Below are 18,626 nucleotides of genomic sequence, written 5' to 3' on the forward strand. Positions count from 1 at the left end.
AAAACATTAATTACCCCAATAAAGAAAAAAAAGTCTTAAAGTTTAAAAATCTTTTCTCAATAAAAAAAATGAAAGAGATACAGCTTCAGCTCTCCTTCACTGCTTGTGAAGCTTCCCCACTGCAGGTAGGAACTGGGGGTTTGAACCCAAGTCCTTGCTTGTAGATCTGTGCTCAGCTGGGTGTCACTGCTTGGCTCCCTACAAATACAATGCCTTATTGAGATAGTTTATCAGCTCCTAAAGCCTGAACAAGTGGGTAGATTATAAATGATAATCATCACGCTAGTTCCAATTTGTTACTGGAAATTGTAGATACTCCACGTAAGTAGACATAATGCCCCCAGTTTTCCTGTTTGTGAGGTTAGCAACCAGATTGGAATCAACCAGAATGAAGAAAGCCAGGCGCTTTCAGCTGCCGAGTCTGAATGCTCTCAGGGCACTCATCACACAACATTGTAAACCTTAATTTTAATATTTAGTCACCTTATTTTTCCTCCTTGGCAGTGTACTTTGGATTGGAAACATTTAGAAGGATCTCTGGTTGATTAAATGTGAGCCTGTCAAGGTCTCTCTGTTTGCACATGGGGTTGGAATCCCCTCAGTGAGGTCCGCTCTCATGGAGTTGGCCTGCCTTCTCAATTAGAGCTCCTCTCCTCCCTGGGCACATGTGTCTGCATTGTCCCTGTCTTTTGAAGTGTTGCACAGTGTTTAGTGTGGCACTTAGCACACAGCAGGCCCACCTTGCTGCCTGTGGCTAATGTTTGCACACTTACCATGCTGACTGAGAAAACGGAGCGTTGTCTGATCCCCTCTTTCTGCTTTACTTGCTCAATGTGGGTACTTACCTGATCCAGTAGACTTTGAATTTTTCACCCCTTCAATTGTGTCTTGACAGATTTCCTAGATCATCCGCGTGAACTTTGTGATTTGGGACATGGCACAAAGAGTTGCTAGAGACTGAAGTTTTCTTGTCTGTAAAATGAAGGTGTTGCACAGAATTATTTCTAAGCCCTCTCTTCGATTTACTTCTAGGATTTCATGGTGTTCCATGACATCCTGAATTCAGCAGATCCAAATGCCTCTTTCTCTCCAATGTTTCATTCATTCCTTCATTCTTTTCCTGTCACAGAGCTGAAAATATTTTCCTCTCAGAATTCCCCTTCTCGGGGCCGGGTGGTGGCACACCTGGTTAAGCGGACATGTTGAAGCCCCTGGTCTCCACCTGGAGGGGGAAAGCTTCATGAGCAGTGAAGCACGCTGCAGGTGTCTCTCTGTCTCTCTTCCTTTCTCAATTTCTGGTTGTCTCTATCCAATAAGTAAATAAAGAATAAAAAAAAAAGAATTTCCTTTCTCCTGTGTAGCTGTAATCCATCAGATGTGTGATCCTATAGCATCTACTTGTATTGTCTTCCCAGTTGAACAAGCTTCCTTCCCATTAACACTGAAACTGATTCAAAATGTTCTGATTTACTCCAACAGACTATCAGGTTCTCTGTCTACAGTTTTCCTTATATTCATCCTGTCACATGAATTGCTGCTAGATCACATTTCTGAATGACTTGCTTCCTTCTGTGGATTCCTTCCTCTTCCCTCCTTTCCTTCCTTCTATCCTTCCTTCCACCCTCCTTTCTTCCCTTTCTTCCTTCCCTCCCTCCATTCCTTCCTTCTTTCCTTCCTTCCTCCTTTTGTCCCCCCTCCCCTCCCCTCCCCTCCCCTCCCCTCCCCTCCCCTCCCCTCCCCTCCCCTCTCCTCTCCTCTCCTCTCCTCTCCTTTCCCTTCCCTTTTCCTCATCAGAACATGGATAAATGACTGTGCAAATTCTACATGCTATTAAGACACACTCTCTTTCTCCTTTATCTCCTTTCTTTCTTTCTTTCTTTCTTTCTTTCTTTCTTTCTTTCTTTCTTTCTTTCCCACCAGGGTTATCCTTGGGGTCTGATGCCTGCACTACTACAAATCCACCACTTTTGGCAGCCAGTATTTCCTTTTTTTCTTTCTATTCTTTTATTGGATAAGACAGGGAGAAGTTGAGAGAAGAAGGGGAGATAGAGGGGAAGATGGAGAGACACCTGTAGATCTACTCCACCACTCATGAAGCTTCCCCCCCACTCTCGAAGGTGAAGAGTGAGAGCTGAAACCTGGATCCTTCTGCATGGCGACATGTCCACTTAACGCCCTATACCACCGTCCAGTCCCCTTCCCCAAATGTCTTCTTGCAAAAACATTTGTACTAGCTGCAAGGTTAAGCAGATGCACATTTGCATGTACGATCCTTTGTAATTATGGCCTGAACTATTTTCCCAGTATTGATTTACCCTTCCCAATGTGTTTCCTCTAATTCAAACACGCAGTGTTCCATGCTGTTCCGAGTCACATGCTACGTTTTTCTCCAGCCAGAACTTTCCCTAGACACTTCCTCGAACAGAACCATCTGGCGTTTATTCCTCTCAAATACTTTTTATCCTATAACTCTTGATATCTTTTCTGTAAAAATACCCTGAGCCTTCCAATCAGGTGCAATAATAATTGCCTTAGAATTGCCCTAGTATTTTATGTACTTATACGATTGTCTTTATGTGGAAACAAGTGTATGTATCTCAACTATATGTCGTACACACTCTTTCTACTGTCATTTTGCCTACACCATACTTTTAGTGGAGGTTGGGGAAAGTTTTTGTTTTTTAAATTTTTTGTTATCTTTACTTATCTATAGGAGAGAGACAGCTAAAAATCAAGAAGGAAGGGGTGATAGAGATGGAGAAAGACAGAGAGACACCTGCAGCCCTGCTTCACCACTCGCAGAGCTTTCCCCTTATAGGTAAGCACCTGGGGTTTAAACCTGGTTCCTTGTGCATTGTAACATACCCAGTCAACCAGGTGCACCACCGTCTGGCTCCTGGAAGATTCTTTTTATTATTTTTTAATGATGTCAGGTGTCATACATGTGTGATTACATTGCCTTAAACTCCATTTTTATTTTATTTCATAGGTAAAGAAACAGAAAGACATAAAAGGAGAAAGAATACAGCACTTTCCCACCATTCATTGTGCTTCCTCTGGTACCATGGTCGAACCCAGGGTCTCCTGAATGACAAGATCAACTATTAGTTGAGCTTTTTCCTGCACCCCTGGGATTTTTGTTTGTTTATTTTTTTTTGTACTTTGTAAATTCAAGAAATGGTTTGTTGAAATAAATAATATTTAGGTTTAAAAGATGGTCTGGATTACCAATAATCTGATTGCAAGTTTTAGAAACCTATGTAAAATACTCAAGAGAAAATTTTGAATAGGCGGACTATGCCACAGACCTTAATGGCAAATAGATTCCTCTGATATATATATATATATTTTCCTTTCTTGAATGCCCAGAATCACTTAGCTTGTGTGGTGAATTTTTGTTCAAACCTCAGACAAAAACTAAACTGAGTAATCCCGAAGCAAATTCTTAGAATGAAATCTATAGCTTGGTTCAACAAACTTTGAATAGGAAAGGTAATCTTACCCTGTCATCCATTTTCCCTTTAAGGACATTTAAGCCAATTCCAAGAAGACCAAGATAAAACAGAAGGTTAATATTAGTTAAAATAAGAAGGGAGGCAGTCTGGCATGCACCTCAAGGATGATCAGTCCAGTGTTTGAAGTGACTTTTCTTTAGTCTTTATGTCAAATGCATGGGCACTGATGGGTCCATACTCCTGTTGCTATGATGAGAAACTGGGTCTCTTGACCACCGTAGTCATCCAGTGGCTCTTGTCTCTAAAAGTTCTTGGGCTTAGAGTTACATGCCTTAGAGCTGCAAGGTGCAGTGCTGTCCTTACAGAAAGTTGGAGCTGAATAATTGAGGTTTCATTTTACTTCATTCCTCTGACATTCCAGGAGTGAATGTTCCCGCTGAGCTTAGTTTAGTTCAGCAAAGGGCACCAGAAACTGAGAAAAATGGACTTTGTGGTCCAATCCATTACTGGATTTGATGTCCTGCATAGTTCCTGTGTGAGAGAGCTGATTCCCCGTCTTCCCAGTGATTCCCCCTTCTGGCCCAATGATGGATGCCTCACGCCCTGAAGTGAAGAGACTGAAACCTGTCACTTGGAGATGAATCACTGCATCTCTTCTCTGAGACAGGGGAAAAGGATGTGACTTTGGCGTCAAAGATGCCTCTAGCAGGAGCGAGTACACCTGAGATGAACCTGACCAGCCAAGCAGCTCTGGGTGACAGCTTCATTAAACGGGGCCATGACTTGCTTGATCTGGACCCCAGGCAAATCCCTCAACTGCAGGATTTCTTAGCCAGATGTTGACTTCCAAGCCATGAGCAATGAAATTTGTGTGTGATCACTTAGGCATTACTTTGTCATTTTCCATCTTTCCATTTTAGCAATTTTGAGCAAATAACTCTTGTGTTGAGGCGTTTGTAACTGTGTCTTCTTGAGACTCTTTCTTGACAGGACTATTGGCACAAAAGCCAAAGAACCAGAAAGATTTAGGCCAGCTCCTCTCTTCAAGACTTTCCTCATTCAAATTTGTTTGTTGAAGAGGAGAAGATAAATAGTTCTTTTCTTCCCTTTCATTTGAGCCCATTCTATTGCTCCAATAAGATTATCTGGCATGGAAATGCATATGCTTAGTCAATTCTTTAATTTCTTTCTCAAAGTTGGCTGAAGTCCTAGTAACTTGTCAGTGATCTTCCTCCTAGAATTGGAAACATTTCCCTCACACACCTGGGCAGGTGGTGTTGCTTGGCACATCTGGTTCTCAGAGAAGAGAGAGAGATAATCCAGGCATTAGGGTAGGCAGTGCAAGGCAGTGCAGGGCGAGGTACCCGCCGTCTGGCTGTGGCTGTGAACTGGGAGGGTGGGTGCCAGCAGGCCTCTCTTTTGAGTTTTCTGTTATCTCTAGTGACACGAGACTGCTTTTAGTTATCTTTCATCTCATCTTTGACCTCTATGGATGAGGAAATTTTGTTGCGTGTTCCCAAACTTTGGCTAAGAGATGCAAATGAACAGCCCCCACAGGAAGTACGTGTTGCCAAGTTCAACATTAGAAGCAGGTATCAGTGCTTTCAGAGAAAGTCTAATAATAAGTTTGGAAGCATTCCAGTACTCTTGTTTGACTTTCGTATTAAACTGCCTCAATAAGCCTTTGTTTTCTTTTTTGGGAACAATGGAAAAATGTTCATATCTCATTAATAGTTCTAGCCAATCACTGTCTTTTAATACTCATGAATCCCCTTCATACTCCTGGAATGATTAAAATTATTCTGTAAGGTTCTGCTTAATAGATTTCTTGGTGAACTATTTACTTTTAGATTATCGCTTTTTATTGTCTTTATTTTGTTTCTGCAACATTTTGTAATTTACTTTTATATATGTTGGACATATTCTCTTATGTAGTATAATTTGTTTTCTTTGTATACTATAGTTTTACTACTCAATGGTTCTAATTTGTTAATCTGACTGGATTTATATCTACTATTCAGAGAATGGAGAAATTCTTGGGGTACAGGAGACAGCTTACCCTGTTTTTTGTCTGTTTTCTCCTCAAGGCCTTGCACATTCATGATTACACTGCTTCTAGACCAATATTTTCTTTCTGTTTATTATTTGAGAGCGAAAAATTCAATAGTGTTAGGTTTTTGGTATTAGGTTCTGGGTAGAACGCAGGCATACTGCAAAGGTGGATGAGATAGTTACCATGGAAAAGTCACAGGTGTAGAGGAAAGTCCCAGAAGCCATGCAACCTCAGGAAAGATTTGTCTCAGGTCTATGACAACTGACAATTTCCCCTTGCTCTGGAAAAAAAAACAAAAAAACAGGCCAATAAAATATAGTAACAGAAAAGCCACAGAGAGGATACCCTGTCCCAGTAATGGTAGAGTACCTCTCTACTATTGACTGTACTAAAATCACGGCAACCCTACCTAGTCAGAGCTGACCACACTGAAGTCCTGACAACACCACTGGGCAACAGGGTCAACCATGGAGGAGCATGGCAACGCCTGAGAACCATGGCAACCCCAACTGACAAGAGAGCAGACCAATCCGAGGGCGCCAAGACAGCTAAACCGTCCAATCAGACTTCGAGGTGAAGACAGGTCCTGGGAAGAAAAAAAAATCCTTATCTGGAGGAAAATGTTGCAGTTGTGTGTGTGTGTGTGTGTGTGTGTGTGTTGCCTTTTAGTAAACTGTAAGTGCATATTCCCTCTGCTCACACGTACTCACAGTTAAAGTATGTTGTCCGTTCAAAGACCTCTGACCCTGTTTTTGCCTGTTTCCGATTATGCCTTCCCTTCCCGCTTGTTGACCCTGTGGATAATTGAGAATCATCCCAACACTGAACAAAGGACCCTCTCCCCACCGGGGACACCCCTGGCCACAACAGCAGTGTTCCATCATCCAGATACCTGCGGTACTCCTATGCAATGCAGGGTCCAAAGCTGAGGCTTGGTAAAGTGTGTGTGTGTGTGTGTGTGTGTGTGTGTGTGTGTGTGTGTGTGTGTGTGTGTTCCATCCGGTGAACTACCTCATGGTCCTTGCCAATTCGTTCAGTGAGCAGAAGCTGCTGTTCCTCAGGCCCTGAGTTTTAAACCCAACACCATAAGGAAACACTATGTGTAACAACCAGGGAAGTTCCATGGGTTGTGAAAAGGGTTTGTGATGCTATACTCCTCCCCTAATTGTCTTATACTATCTCTCTCTTTATCTTTTTCAAGTTATTTTATAAATTGGGCCACGGAGGTTGCTTAGTAGTATTGCACATGTATGATACCCCGTAGTTCCTAGTACCATAAGTAAATGGGGGAGGTGTGGCGAGGAGGAGGAGGAATTTACCACTTTTACCTGGTGGTCCATTTGTGTCATATCAATTGTTGCGGAAATAGTGGAATTGAGCAGCTGCACAGTCAGTGTGCTGGAAAACACAGAGCAACGTAAGAACTGTGGGTCATGTTGCTTTTAGTTTCAAGTTTCACTGTAACTGAGTTTTTAAGCATGCATGGGAACTACAGAACGTCAGCGCCATCACTTCTGTTTATTTCTTTTTATTAGTTCCGTGAATACATTCAATTAAAATAGTCTCCATGGATAAACCCCAAGTATCTGATTTTTAATAGTCCTTGACTTGTGACCTTTGCCAGTAAAGTTTGAAAAAGGGTACCTGTATCAGATTGGTATATGAAAAGAGGACCCATTTGTTAATTTCCTGAACTACTGGGCTGCTCACTTTTGTCTCACAAAACCAGGCATGTGCACATCCCCAGGTAAAACGATAGTATGCCAGAGAAGGAAAAAGAATTCACTTAGGAGACAAGGCAAATGTTCCTGGCATGTCCAATGTCTTTGAGGATTTTTGAGAAAAGTGAAGAAAGTCATACTAGTAGTTTATATGTTTTAATGGATGTATGATGGAGCATAACATACGGTATACATATTTTAAATAAAATAATTTAAAGAAATCATGTTTTGAGGAGAGTTCGTGGAAAACCTAGGGTAGCTGATCAGCCTCCTCCCGTAAGGGTCCGTTTGCTAATAGACACAGTGCTGTTGGGGATTCCGACGCAGTACCAGGAGAAACAACAACCGTTCTTTTGACATGTAGAATAAAACCTTCATTGACGCAAATACTTGAACTATTTCTCTGCAAGATAAATCAACCACTCCTGGGGGTCATTTTGTTCTCTTTTGATAGAAGATGAGGGGGAGAGAGAGGGAACAAGAGAGAAGGAAAGACACCCTAGCACTGATTTATCTCTTGTGAAGCTTATGCTCTGCACATAGGGGATCAGGTGCTTGAACCTAAGTCCTCACACATGGTACATGTATTCTCTACAGGGGGAGGCACTACCTGCCCCCCATTTTTCTGTTTTTATCAGTCAACTTATAGATTTGAGTTTAAGTGATCTATTAAAAAACCTGAAAATTCCAGTTACTTTAAATCTAACCATATCAGGAAATAGAATTTCACGTTATTAAAATATTAGGCAGACATAGTCTTTGTTTTTAAAAAAATTTTTGTAAATATTTATTTATTCCCTTTTGTTGCCCTTGTTGTTTTATTGTTGTTGTTATTGATGTCATTGTTGTTGGATAGAACAGAGAGAAATGGAGAGAGGAGAGGAAGACAGAGGGGGGAGAGAAAGACAGAGACCTGCAGACCTGCTTCACTGCTAGTGAAGCGACTCCCCTGCAGGTGGGGATGGGGGGGGGCGGGCTCAAACCAGGATCCTTGAGCCAAGCCGGTCCTTGCACTTTGTGCCACCTATGCTTAACCCGCTGCGCTACTGCCCAATTCCCATACAGTCTTTGAACCAGAAAGGCTTGGGTCCCAGTTTTATATTTTCTAAGCATGAGCTTTATGATTTGAACTACTTACCTAATATTTCTGGGTCTAGTTTCTCATCTATAACTTTTAATTGACATATACATCATTAAGGTCCTAGTAAAGATAAAGAATATATTTTAAATCAAGCATTATATTTGCTACAACAGCCAGTTTTAGTTTCTTTCACCTTCCCTAAGATTGGATTTACAAAAAAACCTTTGTTTTGTTTAATCCAAAATCAATCCTGAAAATTAAATTAAAGGAGGGAGTCGGGCAATAGCGCAGCAGGTTCAGCACACATGGCACAAAGCATAAGGATCCTGGTTCAAGCCCCTGGCTCCCCACCTGCAGGGGAGTCGCTTCACAGGCGGTGAAGCAGGTCTGCAGGTATCTGTCTTTCTCCCCTCCTCTCTGTCTTCCCCTCCTCTCTCCATTTCTCTCTGTCCTATCTAACAACGACATCAATGACAGCAACAATAATAACTACTACCACAATAAAAAGGGCAACAAAAGGGAAAATAAATAAATAAATATTAAAAAATTAAATTAAAGGAAAACCCCAAATCTACAAATTCTCTAAACGTCACGGTTAATTGTAATTGCTGTGTGTGTTCTGACAACAAGGTCCTCAGGATTGTATTTGTGCAGCTGTGGCTCTGTAACTGCTGGATCTCAGATGAAAAGTTCTTCTGATACATAGGAACATTCTTATCAGCTGTCCAGCAATTTCCCCTGCTTCCATAATCTGGCTGGGGTCCCAGAGTTCACAAGATAGGTACCATCGTTAAGCCTGTCAGAAATCTGTACTATGTCAACCCTATTTGTGTAGAAACCACTGCACAGCTGGCCTGGTAACTGTGATACACTGGGAAATCTCTTCCTCCAACGAGTTTCCGAGCCCACTTCCACCCGTGGACAGGAAGAGCCTGTCAGAATGGAATGCTATTAATCCTGATCATGTGGGAACACCAAGTCTTTCTGTAGTTGGACATACTCCACACACCACACAAGCATCTCCATTATTTCGCATCATTTAGCTGAGGCTGTATTTTGATCTGTTTTTTTTTTTAAACAGAGATGCTTTATGTTTCAATAGGATACAGGGATTTTGAATAATTCTCTGACCATGTTAAGTTTCCTTGATGGGGCTGGGGGCTTGTGTGAGAACTCCAGATGAATAGAGAACTCCCCAAAATGGGAGATGTGGGCTCTTGAGTCTTAGCTGGAAAGCTAGACACTTTGGTCATTATATTGCTGGTGAAAAGTACCGTGATGAGACTGAATGGAAGATATGGACCTTCATTCTGAAGGGATATATATATATATATTTGCAAATAAGGATTGTGAGTCATCTAAGTAGACTATAAACTGTCAAAGAACTGGCTGATCTAAGGTTTCACTAAATGAAGACAATGGGAATTAGAAGACAGTTTTTTAAAAAAATAAAGACATGTCTGTGGCGCAAAGCACAAGGACTGACATAAGGTCCTAGTTCGAGCCCCCGGCCCCCCACCTGCAAGGGAGTTGCTTCACAGGTGGTGAAGCAGGTCTGCAGTTGTCTCTCTTTCTTTTTTATTTAAGAAAGGATTAATTAACAAAACCATAGGGTAGGAGGGGTACAATTCCACGCAATTCCCACCAACCAATCTCCATATCTCACCCCCTCCCCTGATAGCCTTCCCATTCTCTATCCCTCTGGGAGCATGGACCCAGGGTCATTGTGGGTTGCAGAAGGTAGAAGGTCTGGCTTCTGTAATTGCTTCCCCGCTGAACATGGGCGTTGACTGGTCGGTCCATACTCCCAGTCTGCCTCTCTCTTTCCCTAGTAGGGTGGGTCTCTGGGGAAGCAGAGCTCCAGGACACATTGGTGGGGTCTTCAGTCGAGGGAAGCCTGGCCAACATCCTGATGGCATCTGGAACCTGGTGACTGAAAAGAGAGTTAACATACGAAGCCAAACAAATTGTTGAGCAATCATGGACCCAAAGCTTGGAATAGTGGAGAGGAAGTGTTAGGGGGGTACTCACTGCAAACTCTAGTGCACTTCTGCTTTCAGGTATATATTTTGCAGTAGTTTACGGATACGTGTGAACATATGCTCTCTCTCACAGTAACTGATGTATATCTAGGTTTTGGGACTTTGTTAGAAAGTGAACCACCTGAGATGGAATTAGAGTATACTATGAAAGGAAAGGTCTCACCTGAGTAATGAAGCTGAAGGGTTGTCATTCCACACGTGAAGTCTCTGGACACAGTCTGAAGTGAACCATGTTCAGGTGGCCATCGTTGCATTGATTAGGTTGTGATCGGCAGATGCAATATTATTTGTTATGGATTGGGAGAGGCATGTGGGAAAGTGGGCCCTATCCAAAGGTTCCAGGACTGGGGGAAGTAGAGGCTCTAGAGTGGAGATGTGAGGTTCCTGCTGTCTTAGGGTTCAAAAAGACAATCAATAGTTAATGTTATCATCACATTATTTGGTAATTGGTTTAACTTTGAAAAGTCCTTTTGTTAGGGTTTGCTGTATAGTACCCAGTATCTTGTATATAGTTGTGCTATTGGTTGCTTCTGATCTACTTGGTCTAGAGTAGAGAGAGAGTCTGCATATCAATTACTTGAGAGAGTCTGCATATCAATTACACAGCCTATATATTAAAAAGATTCAGTCTATGTTTTGAAAAAATTCGAGACATTAATTTTCACCCTCTCATATTAATTAACTAGTGATTTATATGACTACATTTTACTAGGAGTGTACATAAACACCATTCCCACCATCAAAAGACTGTGACCCATCCCTCCCACCCACTCCCACCCCCCACTGGCCCAGGAAGCTGCATGTCTACCCTTCACCACAGGGTTTTTACTTTGGTGCCCTACTTACAATTTGGTCAGGTTCTGCTTTTAGTTTCCCTTTCATATCTTCTTACTCAACTTCTGTTGATGAGTGGGATCATCCCATACTCATCTTTATCTTTCTGACATAGCTCACTTAACATAATTCCTTCTAGCTCTGACCAAGATGGGTCAGAGAAGGTGGGCTCATTGTTCTTGATAGCTGCATAGTATTCCACTGTGTATATATACCACAGCTTTCTCAGCCACTCAGCTGTTGTTGGGCACCTGGGTTGATTCCAGATTTTAGCTATTATGAATTGTGCTGCTATGAACATAGGAGTACACACCTCTTTTTGGTTGGGTGTTATGGAGTCCTTGGGGTATAACCCCAGGAGAGGAATTACTGGATCATATGGAAGGTCCATGTCTAGCCTTGTGAGTTTTCCAGACTGCTCTCCACAGAGGCTGGACCAATTTACATTCCCACCAGCAGTGCAAAAGCGTTCCTCTGTCCCCACAACCTCTCCAGCATTTGTTGCTGCTGTCCTTTTTGATGTATGCCATTCTTACAGGAGTGAGATGGTATCTTAGTGTTGTCTTAATTTGCATTTCTCTGACAATAAGTGACCTGGAGCAGTTTTTCATATGTTTGTTAGCCTTTTGGATCTCCTCTGAGGTGAATGTTTTGTTCATATCCTCTGCCCATTTTTGGATGGGGTCATTTGCTTTTTTGGTGCTAAGTTTGCTGAGCTCTTTATATATTTTGGTGATTCGTTTCTTGTCTGATGTATGGCATGTGAAGATCTTCTCCCATTCTGGGAGGGGTCTCTTTGTTTGTTTAATAGTTTCTTTGGATGTGCAGAAGTTGGTTTGTTTCTGCTTTATTCTTTCTTGCAATTGGTTTTATTTCATTAAAGATATTCCTTGAGATGTAAGTGGGAAAGAGTTTTACCAATGTTTTCCTCTAAGTATTTGATTGTTTCTGGTCTGACATCTAGGTCTTTGATCCATTTGGAGTTGATTTTTGTTTCTGGTGAGATAAAGTGGTTCAATTTCATTCTTCTGCATGTTACAACCCAGTTTTCCCAGCACCATTTATTGAAGAGAGCCTCCTTCTTCCATTCAATGCTTTGCCCCCCCTTATCAAAGATTAGCTATCCATGGGTGTGGGGATTTATTTCTGGGCTTTCAATTCTGTTCCACTGGTCTGTGTGCCTATTTTTTTTCCTGTACCATGCTGTTTTGATGATGATGGCTTTATAATATAGTTTAAGGTCTGGGAGTGTGATGACTCCATTTCTGTTTCTTTTCCTTAAGATGGTTTTTGGCAATTCTAGGTGTTTTCAGGTTCCAGATAAATGACTGTAGTGTTTGTTCTATTCTCTTAAAGAAGCTTGGTTAAACTTTGATGGGTATTGCATTAAGTTTGTATATGGCTCTGGGGAGAATATTCATTTTGATGATATTTATTCTTCCAATCCATGAGCATGGGATATCTTTCCATATCTTGGTGCCAGTTTCTATTTCCTGGAGTAGCGACTTACAGTTTTCAGTATATAAGTCTTTCACTTCTTTGGTCAACTTTATTCCTAGGTATTTTATTGATTTTGCTGAAACAGTAAATGGGAGTGATTTCTGGATGTCTTCCTCTTCAGATTTAGTGTTTACATAAAGAAATGCCACTGGTTTTTGTACATTGAGTTTGTAGCCAGATACCTTGCTATATTGCCTAATAACTTCCAGTAGTTTTCTGCTGGATTCTTTAGGTTTTTCTACGTATACTATCATATCATCTGCAAATAGTGAGAGCTTGACTTCTTCCCTTCCAATCTGTATTCCTTTGATTCCTTTCTCTTGCCTGATTGCTATGGCAAGAACTTCCAATACTATGTCGAAGAGTAACGGTGACAGTGGACAGCCCTGTCTAGTCCCCGATCTGAGGGGGATTGCTTTCAGCTTCTGTCCATTGAGTATGATGTTGGCTGTAGGTTTGCTATATATAGAATCCACTATCTTGAGTAATTTCCCATCTATTCCCATTTTTTGTAGAGTTTTGAGCATGAATAGGTGTTGGAATTTGTCAAAGGCTTTCTCTGCATCTATTGAGATAATTATGTGGTTTTTGGCTTTGCTTTTATTGATGTGGTGAATGACATTGATTGACTTATGGATGTTGAACCAGCCTTGCATTCCTGGGATGAATCGCACTTGGTCGTGATGAACAATCTTTTTGATATGTTGCTGTATCCAGTTGGCCAAGATCTTGTTTAATATTTTGGCATCTATGTTCATCAGAGATATTGGTCTGTAGTTTTCCTTTTTTGTTCTGTCCCTATCATCTTTTGGTATCAGGTTGATGTTGGCTTCTTAGAAGATGGAAGGGAGTATTCCTGTTTCTTCAGTCTTATGGAAAAGCTTAAGAAGTATGGGTACTAACTGTTTACTGAACGTTTTGTAGAATTCATTTGTGAAGCCATCTGGTCCAGGGCTTTTGTGGTTGGGGAGGTTCTTAATAATGCTTTCAATTTCTTTATCTGTGATTGGTGCATTTAGATTTTGTAGTTCTTCTTGGTTCAGTTTTGGAAGGGCATATGCTTCTAGGAATTGTTCCATTTCTTCCAGATTCTCTAGCTTGGTGGGGTATAGTTCTTTATAGAAGTTTTGCAGGATTCTCTGGATTTCTGTGGTGTCAGTTGTGATATCTCCTCCATCGTTTACAATTCTATTAATTTGAGTCTTCTCTCTTTTTTGTTTGGTGAGTCTGACTAGGGATTTGTCAGTTTTGTTTAATCTTTCAAAGAACCAACATTTGGCTTCATTGTTCTTTTGTATGGTTCTTTTATTTTCGATGTTGATTATTTCTGCTCTAACTTTAGTGATTTCTGTCCTTCTGGTTGCTTTAGGGTTCCTTTGTTCCTCTTCCTCTAAGTCTTTCAGGTGTGCAGTAAGGTCGTTCATTTGAGCTTTTTCTTGGTGTTTAATATGTGATTGTATGGCTATAAGTTTTCCTCTCAGTACTGCTTTAGCTGTGTCCCAAATATTTTGATAGATTGTGTCTTCATTTTCATTAGTTTCCAGGAACATTTGAATTTCCTGTTTGAGTGAATCTCTGACCCAGTGGTTCTTAATGAGTATGTTGTTTAGTTTCCAAATTCTGTGACTTTTAATAATTTTCTCTTGGCTGTTAAATGTTAGTTTTAATCCACTGTGATCTGAGAAGATACTTGGGATGATTTCAATGTTCTTGAATTTATTGATGCTGTCTTTGTGGCCTAACATGTGGTCTATGCTTGAGTGTGTTTTATGTGGATTTGAAAAGAAGGTGTATTCCAGTTTTTTGGGGTGAAGGACTCTGAAAATGTCCAAGAGGTCTAGTCTTTCAATCTCTTCATTCAATTCTCTTGTATCTTTGTTTGTTTTCTGCTTTGTTGATCTGTCTAAGTGTGACAGTGGGGTATTGAAGTCTCCTGCTATTATTGTATTACTATTGATGTATTTTTGAAATTCTTTCAGTAAGTGCTTGACATATTTAGATGGTCCCTTGTTGGATGCATAGATGTTAATAATTGTTAAGTCTTCTTGGCTGATTGATCCTCTAATCATTATGTAATGTCCTTGCCTATATTTTATTACTTTATTTAATTTAAAATCTATCGTGTCTGAGATTAGAATAGCTGTTCCTGCCCTTTTTTTTGGTCCGTTAACTTGTATGATAGTTTTCCATCCTTTCACTTTAAGTCTGTGTTTATCTTGTTGTGACATATGGGATTCTTGCAAGCAGCATATGGTTGGATTATGTTTTCTGATCCATCCCCCAACTCTGTGCCTTTTGATGGGTGAGTTTAAGCCATTGACATTTATTGATATTATGGATTTAATGTATTGTAGTGCCACTGTTCAAAAAAAATTTTTTTTTTTGCTCTGATATATTGCCAGTATTGTAGTGATGTTCTTGTTTATAAAAGGTCTTTTAGAACCTCTTTCAGGGCCGGTTTGGTTATGGTTGCCTCCTTTAACTGTTGTTTGTCTAAGAAGGTTTTGATCCCTCCATCTAGTTTGAATGAAAGTCTAGCAGGATATATTATCCTTGGTTGAAACCCTTTTTCATTCAGGGCTCGATAGATATCTTGCCATTCCATTCTGGCTTTTAAAGTTTGAGTGGAGAAGTCTGCAGATAATCTTATGGGTTTTCCCTTGTATGTGACTTTTTGTTTCTCTCTTGCAGTATTTAGGATCCTTTCTTTATCCTTACTTCTTCTCATTGTGACTGTGATGTGTCTTGGTGTCTTCAGGTGTGGGTTGATTCTGTTTGGTACTCTCTGGGTCTCTTGAATCTTGATGTCCTTTCTGTTATTCATGGCTGGGAAGTTTTCTTCTATTATTTCCTCTAGAATGTTTGCTTCCCATTCCTCTCTTTCTTCCTCTGGCAGGCCAATTATGCGAATGTTACTTCTTTTGAGATCATCCCATATGTCTCTGTTGTTGTTTTCAGTGTCTCTCAATCTCTTTTTAAGCTCTTTCACCTCTTTCTTCGTTTTCTCTAACTCATCCTCTGTCTGACTAATTCTGTTTTCTGCTTCTGTTAGTCTGCTTTCCCTTGCCTCAGCTTCTTTCTTCATTACAGCTATTTCAGCTTTCAGTTCTCTAATTGCCTCAAGATAATCAGTATTTTCCTTGGGGGTCTCAACTGTTGTTTCCCTAATACTGCCATTCCTTTCCTCCAATGTTGTTTTCATTTCTGTGATTAATAAGTTTATTATTGCTTGCATACTTTTCTTATCTATGGTTACTTCTGGCTTATTTGTAGTTTCTTCTGGGCTCTTGTCTTCATTCATTGGAGTAGCAGTTTTATTTGTTTTTGATCTACCCATTTTTTTATTTATGTGTTTCTTTTTCTATGCTCTGTTGTTCCTCAGTTGTTGTGTCTTGAGTACAAGCAACACTGTACTAAATACCTTTATGACAATTGTACTCACCAACCTCAGGAATTACAGTAGCAACTGAAGCACGTATTGAAGCAGTTTAATCACTACTAGTTAGCAAAACAATTTCTCCAGTCCATGAAAAAATAGTGACCAAATCCCAGTGAAGAAGAAAGAGAAAAGAAAGAAGGGATAGCAAGAATAGACAGTTATGCGAATCTACTATGCACTGTATATTCTAGGGGTAACAAGAGGGGGAAGGGAAGTAGAGCAGAGATACACACATAGAGAGTCCACTCTGAGTCAGATTTCTTCCCCAAAATAATTCACAAATTCAGAAAGGCAAAGAAGAAGGAAGGAAGAAGTGTATGACAAGATAAAAAGAAAAAAAGAAAAAAGAGACAAGAGAGAGAAAAGAGAAAAGATAAGAAAAAGAGCTGCAATTAAAGAACAGTGAAAGGAAAGGTTTTTTTGATTAATTTATTTTTAATTTAATTTATTTTTTTAATTAGCTAGGAGGAGGAGGGAGGGGAGAGTCTGTAGAGGAGGTAAGTAACGAGACAAGTTTCTCCCACAATAGATAAGATGCCCACTACCCTAGCAATGAAAGATACCCTAAGAGTTAATTCTGATCAACCTAAAGGGGGGGGAAGATATATGCCTTTATATAATATTAATAATAAAATAGAGCAGGGTAAAAAACAAACAAACAAACAAAACCCTGTGCCAGATTACCTCAAATCTCGTGATCAGAGGCAGCTGATTGTTAAGAAAGATAAAAAAAAAAAAAAACCTCAGGGCTAGACAAGGATAGCTGAAATAGACAGTTATGCAAATATACTATCCACTGTATATTCTAGGGGTAGCTAAAGGAGGAAGGGAAGTTGAGCAGAGATATTCGTAGTGAGAGTCCAACTCTGAGTCAGAATTCTTCCCCAAAATAATTCCCAAATGTGTATCAGTGAATTCAAAAAGCACACTGTTTGGTGGTGTGGGAGATGGGGCCTGTGGCTTTGGAAGCTGTAGGATTAAGGAAGAAAGGATGGCAAGAATGAAAAAAAGAAAAGAGAGAGAGAGAGAGTAAAAAGAAAAAGATAAGAAAAAGAACAGTCATAAAAGAGTGGTGAAAGGAAAGAGTTATTTATTTATTTATTTTTAATTATTTAATTAGCTATGTGGGGTGAGGTGGGGGGGTTGGCTACTTAGAAAGAAAAAAAGCCAGAGGTTTCAGAAGGGGATAGACTTAGAGCGAATGATACTCCCTGGTGGGACAGGAATTTTGGTAAAGAAAGGGGCTCAGCAGGGGAGCCTGCTAGGAGCTGGTCCCCAGGGGCTGGTTATGGGGGGGAGGGGGAGGAGGTGTGCTTAATAATTTAAAAGAAAGAAAAAACATTTTTTTCCCTTTTTTCCTACTCTATATTTTAACCCAAATTAGGTTATAGTCACCTCCTTGGTGTTACCACTAGGACCTCTTATTGACTGGCCTACTAAAGGCAGAAAATCCTACTGTTTCCAGAAGATGTGGTCAGAGCTCAAGCCACTAGCAGCTTCTCAGTCCGCCATCTTCCGGGAACTCCTCATCTCTCTTTCTCTCCCCCTCTCTGTCTTCCCCTCCTCTCTCCATTTCTCTCTGTCCTATCCAACAACGATGACATCAACAACAACAACAATAACTACAACAACAATGAAAAACAACAAGGGAAACAAAAAGGGAAAATAAATAAATATAAAAAAATAAAGGGAGTCAGGCGGTAGCGCAGTGGGTTAAGCATACTGGTGCCAAGCTCAAGGACTGGCGTAAGGATCCCGGTTCGAGTCCCTGGCTCTCCACCTGCAGGGGGGGTCGCTTCACAGACGGTGAGGCAGGTCTGCAGGTGTCTATCTTTCTCTCCCCCTCACTGTCGTCCCCTCCTCTCTCCATTTCTCTCTGTCCTATCCCACAACAACGACATCAATAACAACAACAATAATAACTACAACAATAAAAAAACAAGGGCAACAAAAGGGAATAAATAAATAAATATAAAGACATGTCATGTAAGTCTAAACATTTTTACCCCGGTGTGTGGATCTCAGGGCAATTCTGATCCAAAGGAGATGGCTTACAATTTTCTTGTGGACTAATTAAGCAGTAAATACCCACTGTCACTTTTTTGGCTTAGAAATGTGAACTATAATTGTGATGTTTTAGGAAATGATAGAAACATGGTCCAAATGCTAGAAACCCAATTGTGCACTAAAGTTTGGCTTTGCGTAGTATAGAAAAAGTTAGGGCTTTATCTCACAGAGCTTTGAATAATATGCAAGGGAGTCTTCTTTCAAGTTGTGCATGTTCAGCCAGATGTGTGACAAGTGTTGCCTATCTGATTTATCCTTTAACATAAGACTTAACTTTAATAAAATTACCTTATTTGTTGGTTACTGATTTATAGTATGGTTGTTGACACACGGGTATATTTTCTCATCTCTCCATAATAGGTATCTGCAAAATGTTCTTATCCCCCAAGATGGATCCTTTTCCACCACCATGCACCAAACCCCAAGGCTCCTCC

General features: G+C 40.5%; 1 long non-coding RNA gene across 3 annotated transcripts in view; it reads left to right on the plus strand.

The window, feature by feature from the left end:
* LOC132534282 (uncharacterized) overlaps positions 1-5,201 on the plus strand; it is a 194,095-nt gene extending 188,894 nt beyond the window's left edge. For all 3 annotated transcript variants that reach the window (XR_009546007.1, XR_009546004.1, XR_009546006.1), the window contains one exon: positions 2,990-5,201. This is a non-coding gene — a long non-coding RNA (uncharacterized LOC132534282). The remainder of the gene's footprint in view (positions 1-2,989) is intronic.
* Positions 5,202-18,626: the final 13,425 nt, after the last annotated feature.

This window comes from Erinaceus europaeus, chromosome 18 (assembly GCF_950295315.1).
Source record: "Erinaceus europaeus chromosome 18, mEriEur2.1, whole genome shotgun sequence".
Taxonomy (NCBI): domain Eukaryota; kingdom Metazoa; phylum Chordata; class Mammalia; order Eulipotyphla; family Erinaceidae; genus Erinaceus; species Erinaceus europaeus.